The sequence below is a fragment of the Aegilops tauschii genome, chromosome 3 (genome assembly GCF_002575655.3).
Source record: "Aegilops tauschii subsp. strangulata cultivar AL8/78 chromosome 3, Aet v6.0, whole genome shotgun sequence".
NCBI lineage: Eukaryota > Viridiplantae > Streptophyta > Magnoliopsida > Poales > Poaceae > Aegilops > Aegilops tauschii.
The window spans coordinates 27,768,374-27,784,230 of NC_053037.3; the positions used below are offsets into that span (position 1 = coordinate 27,768,374).

Genomic DNA, 15,857 nt, shown 5'->3' on the forward strand with positions numbered 1-15,857 from the left:
CCAATTAAGCGTCTTGATCTATCTCTATAGATCTTGATGCCCAATATATACGCAGCTTCACCGAGGTCTTTCATTGAAAAACTCTTATTCAAGTATCCCTTTATGCTATCCAGAAATTCTATATCATTTCCAATCAGTAATATGTCATCCACATATAATATCAGAAATGCTACAGAGCTCCCACTCACTTTCTTGTAAATACAGGCTTCTCCAAAAGTCTGTATAAAACCAAATGCTTTGATCACACTATCAAAGCGTTTATTCCAACTCCGAGAGGCTTGCACCAGTCCATAAATGGATCGCTGGAGCTTGCACACTTTGTTAGCTCCCTTTGGATCGACAAAACCTTCTGGTTGCATCATATACAACTCTTCTTCCAGAAATCCATTCAGGAATGCAGTTTTGACATCCATTTGCCAAATTTCATAATCATAAAATGCGGCAATTGCTAACATGATTCGGACAGACTTAAGCATCGCTACGGGTGAGAAGGTCTCATCGTAGTCAATCCCTTGAACTTGTCGAAAACCTTTCGCAACAAGTCGAGCTTTATAGACAGTAACATTACCATCAACGTCAGTCTTCTTCTTGAAGATCCATTTAGTTTCAATGGCTTGCCGATCATTGGGCAAGTCAACCAAAGTCCATACTTTGTTCTCATACATGGATCCCATCTCAGATTTCATGGCCTCAAGCCATTTTGCGGAATCTGGGCTCACCATCGCTTCTTCATAGTTCATAGGTTCGTCATGGTCTAGTAACATAACTTCCAGAACAGGATTACTGTACCACTCTGGTGCGGATCTTACTCTGGTTGATCTACGAGGTTCAATAATAACTTGATCTGAAGTTTCATGATCATCATCATTAACTCCCTCACTAATTGGTGTAGGTGTCTCAGAAACTGGTTTATGTGATGAACTACTTTCCAATAAGGGAGCAGGTATAGTTACCTCATCAAGTTCTACTTTCCTCCCACTCACTTCTTTCGAGAGAAACTCCTTCTCTAGAATATTTCCGAATTTAGCAACAAAAGTTTTGCCTTCGGATCTGTGATAGAAGGTATACCCAACAGTCTCCTTTGGGTATCCTATGAAGACACATTTCTCCGATTTGGGTTCGAGCTTATCAGGTTGAAGTTTCTTCACATAAGCATCGCAGCCCCAAACTTTAAGAAATGACAACTTTGGTTTCTTGCCAAACCACAGTTCATAAGGCGTCGTCTCAACGGATTTTGATGGTGCCCTATTTAACGTGAATGCAGCCGTCTCTAAAGCATAACCCCAAAACGATAGCGGTAAATCAGTAAGAGACATCATAGATCGCACCATATCTAGTAAAGTGCGATTACAACGTTCGGACACACCATTACGCTGTGGTGTTCCAGGTGGCGTGAGTTGCGAAACTATTCCGCATTGTTTCAAATGTAGACCAAACTCGTAACTCAAATATTCTCCTCCACGATCTGATCGTAGAAACTTTATTTTCTTGTTACGATGATTTTCAACTTCACTCTGAAATTCTTTGAACTTTTCAAATGTTTCATTAAGTAGATATACCCATATCTGCTTAAATCATTTGTGAAGGTGAGAAAATAACGATATCCGCCACGAGCCTCAACATTCATCGGACCACATACATCTGTATGTATGATTTCCAACAAATCTGTTGCTCTCTCCATAGTTCCGGAGAACGGTGTTTTAGTCATCTTGCCCAAGAGGCACGGTTCGCAAGTACCAAGTGATTCATAATCAAGTGGTTCCAAAAGTCCATCAGTATGGAGTTTCTTCATGCGCTTTACACCGATATGACCTAAACGGCAGTGCCATAAATAAGTTGCACTATCATTATCAACTCTGCATCTTTTGGTTTCAATATTATGAATATGTGTGTCACTACTATCGAGATTCAACAAAAATAGACCACTCTTCAAGGGTGCATGACCATAAAAGATATTACTCATATAAATAGAACAACCATTATTCTCTGATTTAAATGAATAACCGTCTCGCATCAAACAAGATCCAGATATAATGTTCATGCTCAACGCTGGCACCAAATAACAATTATTTAGGTCTAAAACTAATCCCGAAGGTAGATGTAGAGGTAGCGTGCCGACCGCGATCACATCGACTTTGGAACCATTTCCCACGCGCATCGTCACCTCGTCCTTAGCCAATCTTCGCTTAATCCGTAGCCCCTGTTTCGAGTTGCAAATATTAGCAACAGAACCAGTATCAAATACCCAGGTGCTACTGCGAGCATTAGTAAGGTACACATCAATAACATGTATATCACATATACCTTTGTTCACCTTGCCATCCTTCTTATCCGCCAAATACTTTGGGCAGTTCCGCTTCCAGTGACCAGTTTGCTTGCAGTAGAAGCACTCAGTTTCAAGCTTAGGTCCAGACTTGGGTTTCTTCTCCTGAGCAGCAACTTGTTTGCTGTTCTTCTTGAAGTTCCCTTTCTTCTTCCCTTTACCCTTTTTCTTGAAACTGGTGGTCTTATTGACCATCAACACTTGATGCTCCTTTTTGATTTCTACCTCCGCAGCCTTTAGCATTGCGAAGAGCTCGGGAATTGTCTTACTCATCCCTTGCATATTATAGTTCATCACGAAGCTCTTGTAGCTTGGTGGCAGTGATTGAAGAATTCTGTCAATAACGCTATCATCCGGAAGATTAACTCCCAGTTGAATTGAGTGATTGTTATACCCAGACATTTTGAGTATATGCTCACTGACAGAACTATTCTCTTCCATCTTGCAGCTGAAGAACTTATTGGAGACTTCATATCTCTCAATTCGGGCATTTGCTTGAAATATTAACTTCAACTCCTGGAACATCTCATATGCTCCATGACGTTCAAAACGTCGTTGAAGACCCGGTTCTAAGCCGTAAAGCATGGCACGTTGAACTATCGAGTAGTCATCAGCTTTGCTTTGCCAGACGTTCATAACATCTGGTGTTGCTCCTGCAGCAGGCCTGGCACCCAGCGGTGCTTCCAGGACGTAATTCTTCTGTGCAGCAATGAGGATAATCCTCAAGTTACGGACCCAGTCCGTGTAATTGCTACCATCATCTTTCGACTTTGCTTTCTCAAGAAACGCATTAAAATTCAACGGAACAACAGCACGGGCCATCTATCTACAATTAACATAGACAAGCAAAATACTATTAGGTACTAAGTTCATGATAAATTCAAGTTTAATTAATCATATTACTTCAGAACTCCCACTTAGATAGACATCCCTCTAATCCTCTAAGTGATCACGTGATCCATATCAACTAAACCATGTCCGATCATCACGTGAGATGGAGTAGTTTCAATGGTGAACATCACTATGTTGATCATATCTACTATATGATTCACGCTCGAACTTTCGGTCTCCGTGTTCCGAGGCCATATCTGTTATATGCTAGGCTCGTCAAGTTTAACCTGAGTATTCCGCGTGTGCAACTGTTTTGCACCCGTTGTATTTGAACGTAGAACCTATCACACCCGATCATCACGTGGTGTCTCAGCACGAAGAACTTTCGCAACGGTGCATACTCAGGGAGAACACTTATACTTTGATAATTTAGTGAAGGATCATCTTACAATGCTACCGTCAAACAAAGCAAGATAAGATGCATAAAGGATTAACATCACATGCAATCAATATAAGTGATATGATATGGCCATCATCATCTTGTACTTGTGATCTCCATCTTCGAAGCACCGTGCTTGCGATCTCCATCTCCGAAGCACCGTCATGATCACCATCGTCCCCAGCGCGACACCTTGATCTCCATCGTAGCATCGTTGTCGTCTCGCCAACTTATTGCTTTTACGACTATCGCTACCGCTTAGTGATAAAGTAAAACTATTACATCGCGATTGCATCTCATACAATAAATCGACAACCATATGGCTCCTGCCAGTTGCCGATAGCTCGGTTATAAAACATGATCATCTCATACAACACATTATATCACATCATGTCTTGACCATATCACATCACAACATGCCCTGCAAAAACAAGTTAGACGTCCTCTACTTTGTTGTTGCATATTTTACGTGGCTGCTACGGGCTTAGCAAGAACCGTTCTTACCTACGCATCAAAACCACAACGATAGTTTGTCAAGTTGGTGTTGTTTTAACCTTCGCAAGGACCGGGCGTAGCCACACTCGGTTCAACTAAAGTGAGAGAGACAGACACCCGCCGGTCACCTTTAAGCAACGAGTGCTCGCAACGGTGAAACCAGTCTCGCGAAAGCGTACGCGTAATGTCGGTCCAGGCCGCTTCATCTCACAATACCGCTGAACCAAAGTATGACATGCTGGTAAGCAGTATGACTTATATCGCCCACAACTCACTTGTGTTCTACTCGTGCATAGCATCAACGCATAAAACCTGGCTCTGATACCACTGTTGGGGAACGTAGTAATTTCAAAAAATGTCCTACGCACACGCAAGATCATGGTGATGCAAAGCAACGAGTGGGGAGAGTGTTGTGCACGTACCCTCGTAGACCGACAGCGGAAGCGTTATCACAACGCGGTTGATGTAGTCGTACGTCTTCACGATCCGACCGATCAAGTACCGAACGTACGGCACCTCCGAGTTCTACACACGTTCAGCTCGATGACGTCCCTCGAACTCCGATCCAGCCGAGTGTTGAGGGAGAGTTTCGTCAGCACGACGGCGTGGTGACGATGATGATGTTCCACCGACGCAGGGCTTCGCCTAAGCTCCGCAACGGTATTATCGAGGTGTAATATGGTGGAGGGGGGCACCGCACACGGCTAAGAGATCTCAAGGATCAATTGTTGTGTCTCTGGGGTGCCCCCCTGCCCCCGTATATAAAGGAGCAAGGGGGAGGCAGCCGGCCAAGGGGAGAGGCGCGCCATAGGGGGGAGTCCTACTCCCACCGGGAGTAGGACTCCTCCTTTCCTTGTGGGAGTAGGAGAAGGGGGAAGGAGAAAGAAGGAAGGGTGCGCCCCCTTCCCTAGTCCAATTCGGACCAGACCATGGGGAGGGGTGCGGCCACCTTTTGAGGCCTTTCTCTCCTTTCCCGTATGGCCCATTAAGGCCCAATACGAATTCCCGTAACTCTCCGGTACTCCGAAAAATACCCGAATCACTCGGAACCTTTCCGAAGTCCGAATATAGTCGTCCAATATATCGATTTCTACGTCTCGACCATTTCGAGACTCCTCGTCATATCCCCGATCTCATCCGGGACTCCGAACTCCTTCGGTACATCAAAACTCAATAAAACTGTCATCGTAACGTTAAGCGTGCGGACCCTACGGGTTCGAGAACTATGTAGACATGACCGAGACACGTCTCCGGTCAATAACCAATAGCGGGACATGGATGCCCATATTGGCTCCCACACATTCTACGAAGATCTTTATCGGTCAGACCGCATAACAACATACGTTGTTCCCTTTGTCACCAGTATGTTACTTGCCCGAGATTTGATCGTCGGTATCTCGATACCTAGTTCAATCTCGTTACCGGCAAGTCTCTTTACTCGTTCCGTAACACATCATCCCGCAACTAACTCATTAGTCACAATGCTTGCAAGGCTTATAGTAATGTGCATTACCGAGTGGGCCCAGAGATACCTCTCCGACAATTGGAGTGACAAATCCTAATCTCGAAATACGCCAACCCAACAAGTACCTTTGGAGACACCTGTAGAGTACCTTTATAATCACCCATTTACGTTGTGACGTTTGGTAGCACACAAAGTGTTCCTCCGGTAAACGGGAGTTGCATAATCTCATAGTCATAGGAACATGTATAAGTCATGAAGAAAGCAATAGCAACATACTAAACGATCGAGTGCTAAGCTAACGGAATGGGTCAAGTCAATCACGTCATTCTCCTAATGAGGTGATCTCGTTAATCAAATGACAACTTATGTCTATGGCTAGGAAACATAACCATCTTTGATTAACGAGCTAGTCAAGTAGAGGCATACTAGTGACACTCTGTTTGTCTATATATTCACACATGTATTATGTTTCCGGTTAATACAATCCTAGCATGAATAATAAACATTTATCATGATACAAGGAAATAAATAATACTTTATTATTGCCTCTAGGGCATATTTCCTTCATTTGCAACTATTGCTATCGCATAGCGATAAAGTAAAGCAATTACATAGCACTTGCATCTTATGCAAATAAAGAGACAACCATAAGGCTCCTGCCAGTTGCCGATAACTTTAACAAAACATGATCATCTCATACAACAATTTATATCTCATCACGTCTTGACCATATCACATCACAACATGCCCTGCAAAACAAGTTAGATGTCCTCTACTTTGTTGTTGCAAGTTTTATGTGGCTGCTACGGGCTGAGCAAGAACCGTTCTTACCTACGCATCAAAACCACAACGATATTTCGTCAAGTATGTGTTGTTTTAACATTCACAAGGACCGGGCGTAGCCACACTCGATTTAACTAAAGTTGGACAAACTGACACCCGCCAGCCACCTGTGTGCTAAGCATGTCGGTAGAACCAGTCTCGCGTAAGCGTACGTGTAATGTCGGTCCGGGCCGCTTCATCCAACAATACCGCCGAATCAAAGTATGACATGCTAGTAAGCAGTATGACTTGTATCGCTCATAATTCACTTGTGTTCTACTCATGCATATAACATCTACGCATAAACCTGGCTCTGATACCACTGTTGGGGAACGTAGTAATTTCAAAAAATTCCTACGCACACGTAAGATCATGGTGAAGCATAGCAACGAGAGGGGAGAGTGTCGTCCACGTACCCTCGTAGACCGTAAGCAGAAGCGTTATGACAACGCGGTTGATGTAGTCGTACGTCTTCACGATCCGACCGATCCAAGTACCGAACGCACGGCACCTCCGAGTTCAGCACACGTTCAGCTTGATGACGTCCCTCGAACTCATGATCCAGCAGAGCTTCGAGGAAGAGTTACGTCAGCATGACGGCGTGATGACGGTGATGATGATGCTACCGACGCAGGGCTTCGCCTAAGCACCACTACGATATGGCCGAGGTGGATTATGGTGGAGGGGGGCACCGCACACGGCTAAAAGATCAACTGATCAACTTGTGTCTATGGGGTGCCCCTGGCCACGTATATAAAGGATGGAGGGAGGAGGAGGCCGGCCCTCATAGGGCGCGCCCAAGTGTGGAGTAGTCCTAGTAGGATTCCACCTCCCACATGAAATAGGAAAAAGGGAAGGGAGAAGGAGAAGGAAGGAAGGGGGCATCCCCCTCCCTAGTCCAATTCGGACAAGTCCATGGGGAGGGGTGCGGCCACCCTTTGAGGCCTTCCTCTCCTTTCCCGTATGGCCCATTAAGGCCCAATACGAATTCCCGTAACTCTCTGGTACTCCGAAAAATATCCGAATCACTCGCAACCTTTCCGATGTCCGAATATAGTCGTCCAATATATCGATCTTTACGTCTCGACCATTTCGAGACTCCTCGTCATGTCCGTGATCATATCCGGGACTCCGAACTACCTTCGGTACATCAAAATGCAAAAACTCATAATACCGATCGTCACTGAACGTTAAGCGTGCAGACCCTACGGGTTCGAGAACTATGTAGACATGACCGAGACACGTCTCCGGTCAATAACCAATAGCGGAACCTGGATGCTCATATTGGCTCCTACATATTCTACGAAGATCTTTATCGGTCAAACCGCATAACAACATACGTTGTTCCCTTTGTCATCGGTATGTTACTTGCCCGAGATTCGATCGTCGGTATCTCAATACCTAGTTCAATCTCGTTACCGGCAAGTCTCTTTACTCGTTCCGTAATGCATCATCCCGCAACTAACTCATTAGTCACATTGCTTGCAAGGCTTATAGTGATGTGCATTACCGAGATGGCCCAGAGATACCTCTCCGACAATCGGAGTGACAAATCCTAATCTCGATCTATGCCAACTCAACAAGTACCATTAGAGACACCTGTAGAGCACCTTTATAATCACCCAGTTACGTTGTGACCTTTGGTAGTACACAAAGTGTTCCTCCGGTATTCGGGAGTTGCATAATCTCATAGTTATAGGAAAATGTATAAGTCATGAAGAAAGCAATAGCAACATACTAAACGATCAAGTGCTAAGCTAACGGAATGGGTCAAGTCAATCACATCATTCTCTAATGATGTGATCCCGTTAATCAAATGACAACTCATGTCTATGGCTAGGAAACTTAACCATCTTTGATTCAACGAGCTAGTCAAGTAGAGGCACTAGTGATACTCTGTTTGTCTATGTATTCACACATGTACTAAGTTTCCGGTTAATACAATTCTAGCATGAATAATAAACATTTATCATGAAATAAGGAAATAAATAATAACTTTATTATTGCCTATAGGGCATATTTCCTTCAGCCTCCACTTGAATCTACTCCACGTTCATTTCACCCACTGTTATATATAATAAGTAATCATGGTCATAAAATCATATGATGAAAGTACTGTATATAAAACCACACAATGAAGATAAGCTGTATTTTTAAAAATACAGGAAAATTTAGCAGCAGGGCTTTTTAGAACAAGCGCTACTGCTACTGAGCGCTACTGCTAACTAGGTATAGCAGTAGCGCTCCCTTTCCAGTGCTACTGCTACTAGTTAGCTGTAGCCCCTTATGAAGGAAATATGCCCTAGAGGCAATAATAAAGTTGTTATTTATATTTCCTTATATATGATAAATGTTTATTATTCATGCTAGAATTGTATTAACCGGAAACTTAGTACATGTGTGAATACATAGACAAACAGTGTCACTAGTATGCCTCTACTTGACTAGCTCGTTGGATCAAAGATGGTTAAGTTTCCTAGCCATAGACATGAGTTGTCATTTGATCAACTGGATCACATCATTAGAGAATGATGTGATTGACTTGACCAATTCCATTAGCTTAGCACTTGATCATTTTAGTTCACTGCTATTGCTTTCTTCATGACTTATACATGTTCCTATGACTATGAGATTATGCAACTCCCGATTACCGGAGGAACACTTTGTGTGCTACCAAATGTCACAACGTAACTGGGTGATTATAAAGGTGCTCTACAGGTGTCTCCGAAGGTACTTGTTGAGTTGGCATAGATCGAGATTAGGATTTGTCACTCCGATTGTCGGAGAGGTATCTCTGGGCCCTCTCGGTAATGCACATTACTATAAGCCTTGCAAGCAATGTGAGTTAGTTGCGGGATGATGTATTACTGAACGAGTAAAAGAGACTTGCCGGTAACGAGATTGAACTAGGTATTAAGATACCGACGATCGAATCTCGGGCAAGTAACATACCGATGACAAAGGGAACAACATATGTTGTTATGCGGTTTGACCGATAAAGATCTTCGTAGAATATGTAGGAGCCAATATCAGCATCCAGGTTCCGCTATTGGTTATTGACCGGAGACGTGTCTCGGTCATGTCTACATAGTTCTCGAACCCGTAGGGTCCGCACGCTTAAAGTTCAGTGACGATCGGTATTATGAGTTTTTGCGTTTTGATGTACCGAAGGTAGTTCGGAGTCCCGGATATGATCACGGACATGACGAGGAGTCTTGAAATGGTCGAGACGTAAAGATCGATATATTGGACGACTATGTTCGGACACCAAAAGTGTTTCGGAAGGTTTCGGACATATACCGGAGTACCGGGGGGTTACCGGAACCCCCCGGGGAGTTTATTGGGCCTATTGGGCCCTAGTGGGAGAAGAGGAGGGGCGGCCAGGGTAGCCGTGCGCCCCCTCCCCCTCTAGTCCGATTGGACAAGTAGGGGGGGCGGCGCCCCCCTTTCCTTCTCTTCCTCTCTCCCTTCCGTCTCCTCTCCTACTCCTACTTGGAAGGGGGGAGTCCTACTCCCGGTGGGAGTAGGACTCCTCATGGGGCGCGCCATAGGGGGCCGGCCCCTCTCCCTCCTCCACTCCTTTATATACGGGGAGGGAGGCACCCCTTGGAGACACAACAATTGATCATTGATCTCTTAGCCGTGTGCGGTGCCCCCCTCCACCATAATCCACCTCGGTAATATCATAGCGGTGCTTAGGCGAAGCCCTGCGTTGGTAGCAACATCATCACCGTCATCACGCCGTCGTGCTGACGGAACTCTCCCTCGAAGCTCTGCTGGATTGGAGTTCGTGGGACGTCATCGAGTTGAACGTGTGCTGAACTCGGAGGTGCCGTGCGTTCGGTACTTGGATCGGTCGGATCGTGAAGACGTACGACTACATCAACCGCGTTGTTCTAACGCTTCCGCTTTCGGTCTACGAGGGTACGTGGACAACACTCTCCCCTCTCGTTGCTATGCATCACCATGATCTTGCGTGTGCGTAGGATTTTTTTTTGAAATTACCACGTTCCCCAACACCTTAGTGGTAGCGCTGGACCCAATGCTACTGCTATGCATATTTCAAGCGCTACTACTAGAGTTTTCCCTAGTAGTGAAACTTCATTTTTGCTAATACAATTGAAGGATCCATAGAAGAAATATTATTTGTATAGTAGGAAAATACTACTAAAGGAGATGTTAAGTACAACGCGTTGATGTTGCACAAAGCATCTAGCTCACTTCCAAGAGGATGCATACGTAAAAGAATGGCTCATGCACCTCAAATTGAAACAAAAAAGGTTTTTGGAGGCTCATTCATCTAATGTGAGAGCTAGTGATTGGATGGAAACCTTCACGGTCAGGTTGAAATCCTCTTTCTCCACAATTTGACTAAAAACTTTGTCTTTGGGCCACTTTTTCATTTGCCCCAAACCAAATGTAGGTTGCAATAAGCGATCAGTCCCACAAGTCACATGAGAAGTCTGAAATCCCAGAATCCAATATACTCAAGAATTAGAAAAATGACGAGTCGGGCCTACTTCAGCTAAGATATGTCGGCCCCTGACCATGTTGGAGGGGAAGCATTGGTGAAAGTTCACTATCTTGCCAGTATTACATCTGTCATTCCTAACTTTGCTAATTTCCCCCATTTTTGGTGAACAGAAATAATTCAGGAACCAAACAATTCCTCTAGGTTTCCTATGTACATAATATAAACCATATGCACATCGGAGATCTCTCCAAATATATTTTACTAGTTGACATGCAAGAATAAATTGTCAAATGACTCAAATTTACAAAAGTGACAACTTCTATCTCCATAGTGTCATTTTTTATCAATATTTCTTTAGTAACTAAACATAGAAATATGTTGATCTTCAAAAGTTTCATAGGATTGCTTTTGGAAAATGGAAATGAACAAATATCTGGGCTCGCTCCAGTGCTTGTAGTCGCCCTAGGTGGTCTACACACATGATTGTAATTTTTATTACCTCTGTTGTTCTTTGTACTGCCATGATTGAAGATGAATAGATAGGATGTTTCTCGCAAAAAAGAGCATAAAACCTTTTGTTTATGCTGGAATAAGCATTTTTAGTGGTCTTGCTAAGACGAAGCGTTACCCACGCAAAGTTTTTCCTAAAACTGATTGTATTGTATACTTATATCCCGCCATGGTGAGGACACTTGAGACACAGATCTAAACATTTCTACGTACTAGCACAATGGCCGTGCGTTGCTACGAAACTAAAATATGAGGAGTAAGCTCACAGCTTAATAGCACAATTTTGAGTTGGATTCACACTTTTGCATTGTGTTATTTGTGTATTCTTCAAGTGTTGGTCTCACATAAAGTAGTAGTGTACTTGTTAATTTGTCTTAGGTCCCACATGTGAGTAAAAGCATATTTGTTTATTTATGTCTCTTGGAAGGTTGTTTCACACATGTGGGTGAGGGTGCATTTATTTATTGGTGAAGATTGTTGGTCTTACAAGTGAATTCACCACCAACTCCAACCCTTATAAATAGAAGAAAAGATATTGTGCAATATATTATACCTCATAGTATATTTTTAATGGAAACTGAAGATTGTTATTTTTTCTCATTACATTTTAGAACCGTAATAATCAGTAAAGAAAAATACAAAAATGTCATGATACAGAAGATGAAGAAGTCATCTTAATTCGCAAAGAACAACCAACACAAAGATTCAATGTGTAGTGGTGTAGACACAATACATCCAAACATAGGGTTAGAAGATCTGCATCTCGAACACAATGGAAATGTCAAATCAACCTCGATAAGAGGAGATAAAATTTTCTCCTTTTTATTTGGAAAACTTCCAATCTATTCATCATTAATCATGATAGCACAACGGATACCAGAAATAATAAAGTTTACATCCAAATCCTCAGAACAACTAGCGACGACTAAAAGCACTGAAGCGAGCCGAAGGCGCGCCACCGTCATTGCCCCTCCCTCACTAGAGCCACGCAAAACTTGTTTTAGCAGACAGTCAGGAAGTCGTCGTGCTAAGGCCCTATAGAACCAGCGCACCGGAACAACAACCGCCGTCATTGAAGAGAAGCTTCTATCGGAACGATCCAACCTGTAGACACACAAACACACACGAACAAGGACCGGATCCACCGAAGACAAATGCCGATTGAATCCCGCGAGATTCGCCGGAGACAAATCTCCACACACACCCTCTGATGACGCTAGAAGCACCACTGGGTAGGCGAGGAGAAACTTATTTCATCTTCAAAGAGCCACTGTCGCCTCTTGTCTCTAAGCAGAACACAAACCCTAAAAGAAACTCAGAAAAGCATCCAAAACCGAAGCCTTCCCGCCGGCAAGGGTTGCGATCCAGCACGCCTCCATGGCCTCAAGGCCAAAGGAGACGAGACAGACCGACGTCGGGGGGGGGGGGGGGGGGGCAGGAGAAACCCTAATGGAGCCTGGGTAGGAGCGCTTTTCCCTGGCGGCAGGGTGCTCGCACGTGAGTTGGTGCGGTGCCATCCATAGACGCACATTTGATTGCTAATAGGACATAATTTTTTCAAGATAACTGATAAATTTACCCGAATTATCATGGGCGGTAATGCTGGTTGCATCCACACAAGCAAGATGGCTGCAGTACTATTTGTGGCCGCCATTGATGGCAGACTCCAAAGCTTAAATAAGATGGCGGGGCGGGGTGAATGGGAATCGATATGATCCTTTCATGAGCGGAGGAATACGTATATACTCCCTCTGTTCCGAAATGTAGGTCGTTGGGGCTTTTTTAGTTCAACTTTTGTCTAGTAACGAAATATCGACACTTTCCAATTTTGCCCCCCGCGTCGCTCCACTCGCTCGCTCACCGCCCAGCCGCACTGCCCGCGCTCACTCTCTCCCACTCGCCCAGCTGCACTAGCCGGCCTCCCCGTCGCTCGCCCACCTCCCCCCTCTCCCCGTAGCTCGCCGGCCTCCTCGTTGCTCGCCGGCCTCCCCGTCTCCCCGTAGCTCACTGGCCTCTCCCTCTTCCACCGCCACTTCTCCACCACCCCGCCTCCACTCACATCCTGGAGGTAAACAAATTCCAATCTTTTGCGCCAGCGACGAGCTTCTACTCCACGGAGGCGTGGATGTGGATGTGCTAGCGCTGGATCTGGGCGACAGAGGCGTGGATGTGGAGCGGCACCCGAGCGGCGGGTCTGGAGCGACGTCGTCGTCCTCGCGGTGCCCTGCCCCGCCATGCCACGTCGTCGTCGTCGCGGAGTAGCTGCTTCCTCCCGCTGTAAGTACTCCTGGTACTGGTAGTCTTTCTTCCTGCCGGTCGATTTGTTTGATCTGAAACAGTTGTCTCTTTTGCTTGGTTGGTTGGATACCAACAGTGAAAATGGAGAACGAGAGGGAGGGGCAGATGATGGCCGCCATCATGGATTTGAATCTTCTCTTCTTACGTTGCTGTAGTACTGGCTGCAGTCTTGCTGTACAATCACTTGGTAAACATCTTGCTCATGTACTGCTAGTTTCAGTTAACTGTTCATGTTAACCATCTTGCTCATGGATTTATTCCCTTTTCTTCATTGATGTACTGTTAAACATCTTGCTCATGTGGTCATCTTGCTCAGAGGAATTCAAGGCCTGATGAGTCCTTCTGGGAGCCATGGCTACTTCTTCCCAGGCCCTGCGTCAGGTATGTACTCCTACTTCCTTGCTTGTGTGAGCATTACTGAATTTCTTAGCCCTTTAGCATGACTGAATTTATGTCAGAGATTTCCAGCAAGGATTAGTGCTTGAGCATGATTGAAAAATCATGCTCAAAGATTATTGCTTGTTGTAGTACTGGAGTACTCCACAAAATTGCATCATGTTGTACTCCAGCAAATTGCAGCGTGCCGAACAATGACATTCCAGCAAGGATTAGTGCTTGCTGTGGTGTCTTGGAGTACTCCAGCAAATTGTTTAAACAAATTTGTTTGTCTGTATTGAAACTTTTGTTTGCATGCTTCTGAATGCTCTGATGAAAATACAGAGAAAAACATACAGTAAAATAATAGTAGCTACAGATCTGGCAAATGGTGCAAATGCTTTGCTCTAGACACTAAGTTTTACTACTCCAAGTAAATTAACTGAAACTTGTTGTTCAATCATTTGCTTGCTGTTCTTGTCAGTCAATGAAACCTTTAACTAGATACTCCTTTCAGATAAGAGTAAATGAAACGTTTTGTTTAACTAAAACTAAATGAAAATTTTCCTTTAATTAAAACCAAATGAAACTTTTCAGTTAATTAAAATTACTCCTTTAAATGAAATTTTAATTAATGCTTGCTGATCTGCAGGAGTAAACAAGTTGATTGGTGATATGTAGGAGCAGGACAAGCAAAACACTTTGTTTTTGAAAAATACAGAGAAAACATGTTTCAGTTTTTTGCTGTAGTTTTGCTTGCATCTGTGATTTTAGTTCTGTAAAAAACATTATCGTAAAGTATGTGTAAAATATCTGCTTTAGTTTCAGTAGTGCTTGCTTGGTTGCTTGCAGTAGTTTAGTGTAGAACTCTTGCTTGTGTTCTCTCCTACTCCTCTTGCTTTCTTACTCCTCTCCTCTCTTCTCCAGATTGCACTAGTGAGGATTAGGATTGCAAGTGTAGCATTATTATTGGAGTGCCCTCTTCTCTCTTCTTGCTCTCTTCTTTCTCTCTTCTTCTCTTTCTCTTCTCTTCTCTTTCTTCTCACTTCTCTATCTTTTGCCTTCCAGTACTGCCCTCTTGCAGTAGTACTCACTGTGTGTGGTCTTTAATTGTCACTCTAACAATTGTCTCTCTTCTTGCCCTCTTGCAGGAGTAGTTTAGTTGCTCTCTTCTCTCTTCTCTTTCTTCTGTCTTATTTCCTTTCTCTTCTCTTCTCTGCTTGCTCTTCTACTCCTCTTCTACTCTCTTCTCTGCCAGTTTTAGTGTAGGACTAGTGTAGGAGTACAAGCAACCTTCTTCTCATCTCTTCTCAGTCAATTAAACCTTTTCTGTTAATTAAACCTTTTCAATTCAGTAAATGAAAGTTTTCATTAAACCTTTTCTGCTAAATAAAAAAAATTAGTAAATGAAAAGCAGCTGCTGCTGCTGCTCTAAAACATCTGCTGCTGCTGCTATTGTTAAACTACTGCTGCTGCTGCTGCCATACTCCACCTGCAGAAGAACCCAGCAGCTGTTGTTGCTGCTGCTGATCAGTATGGCTCTAAAGTCTGTTGTTGCTGCTGTTGCAGGAGAAGGAGCACGCCCAGGAGAAGAAGGATCGGGAGAAGGCCCTGAGGACCTGGGATCGCTGCTGCTAGATCTGGATCTGGGACCTGGGACTGCTGCTGCCGCGTGCTCCTTCTGGGAGACGAGGACCAGGGGCGGATCTGGGCCCCAGGCCCCTAGGGCCCAGGCCCGGGGCGTGGCATTTGTTTTTAGTTATTACCTATGCATGCTTTTGAATGGGCCTGGGGCTTGGCCCAATACACATCCAGCCATCCAGGG

General features: G+C 44.2%; 1 long non-coding RNA gene across 1 annotated transcript; it reads left to right on the plus strand.

The window, feature by feature from the left end:
* Window positions 1–13,477: 13,477 nt before the first annotated feature.
* LOC120976393 (uncharacterized) lies at window positions 13,478–15,725 on the plus strand. The gene is made up of 4 exons (XR_005771776.3): window positions 13,478–13,636; window positions 13,734–13,844; window positions 13,974–14,038; window positions 15,602–15,725. It is a non-coding gene; the product is annotated as an uncharacterized lncRNA (long non-coding RNA).
* Window positions 15,726–15,857: the final 132 nt, after the last annotated feature.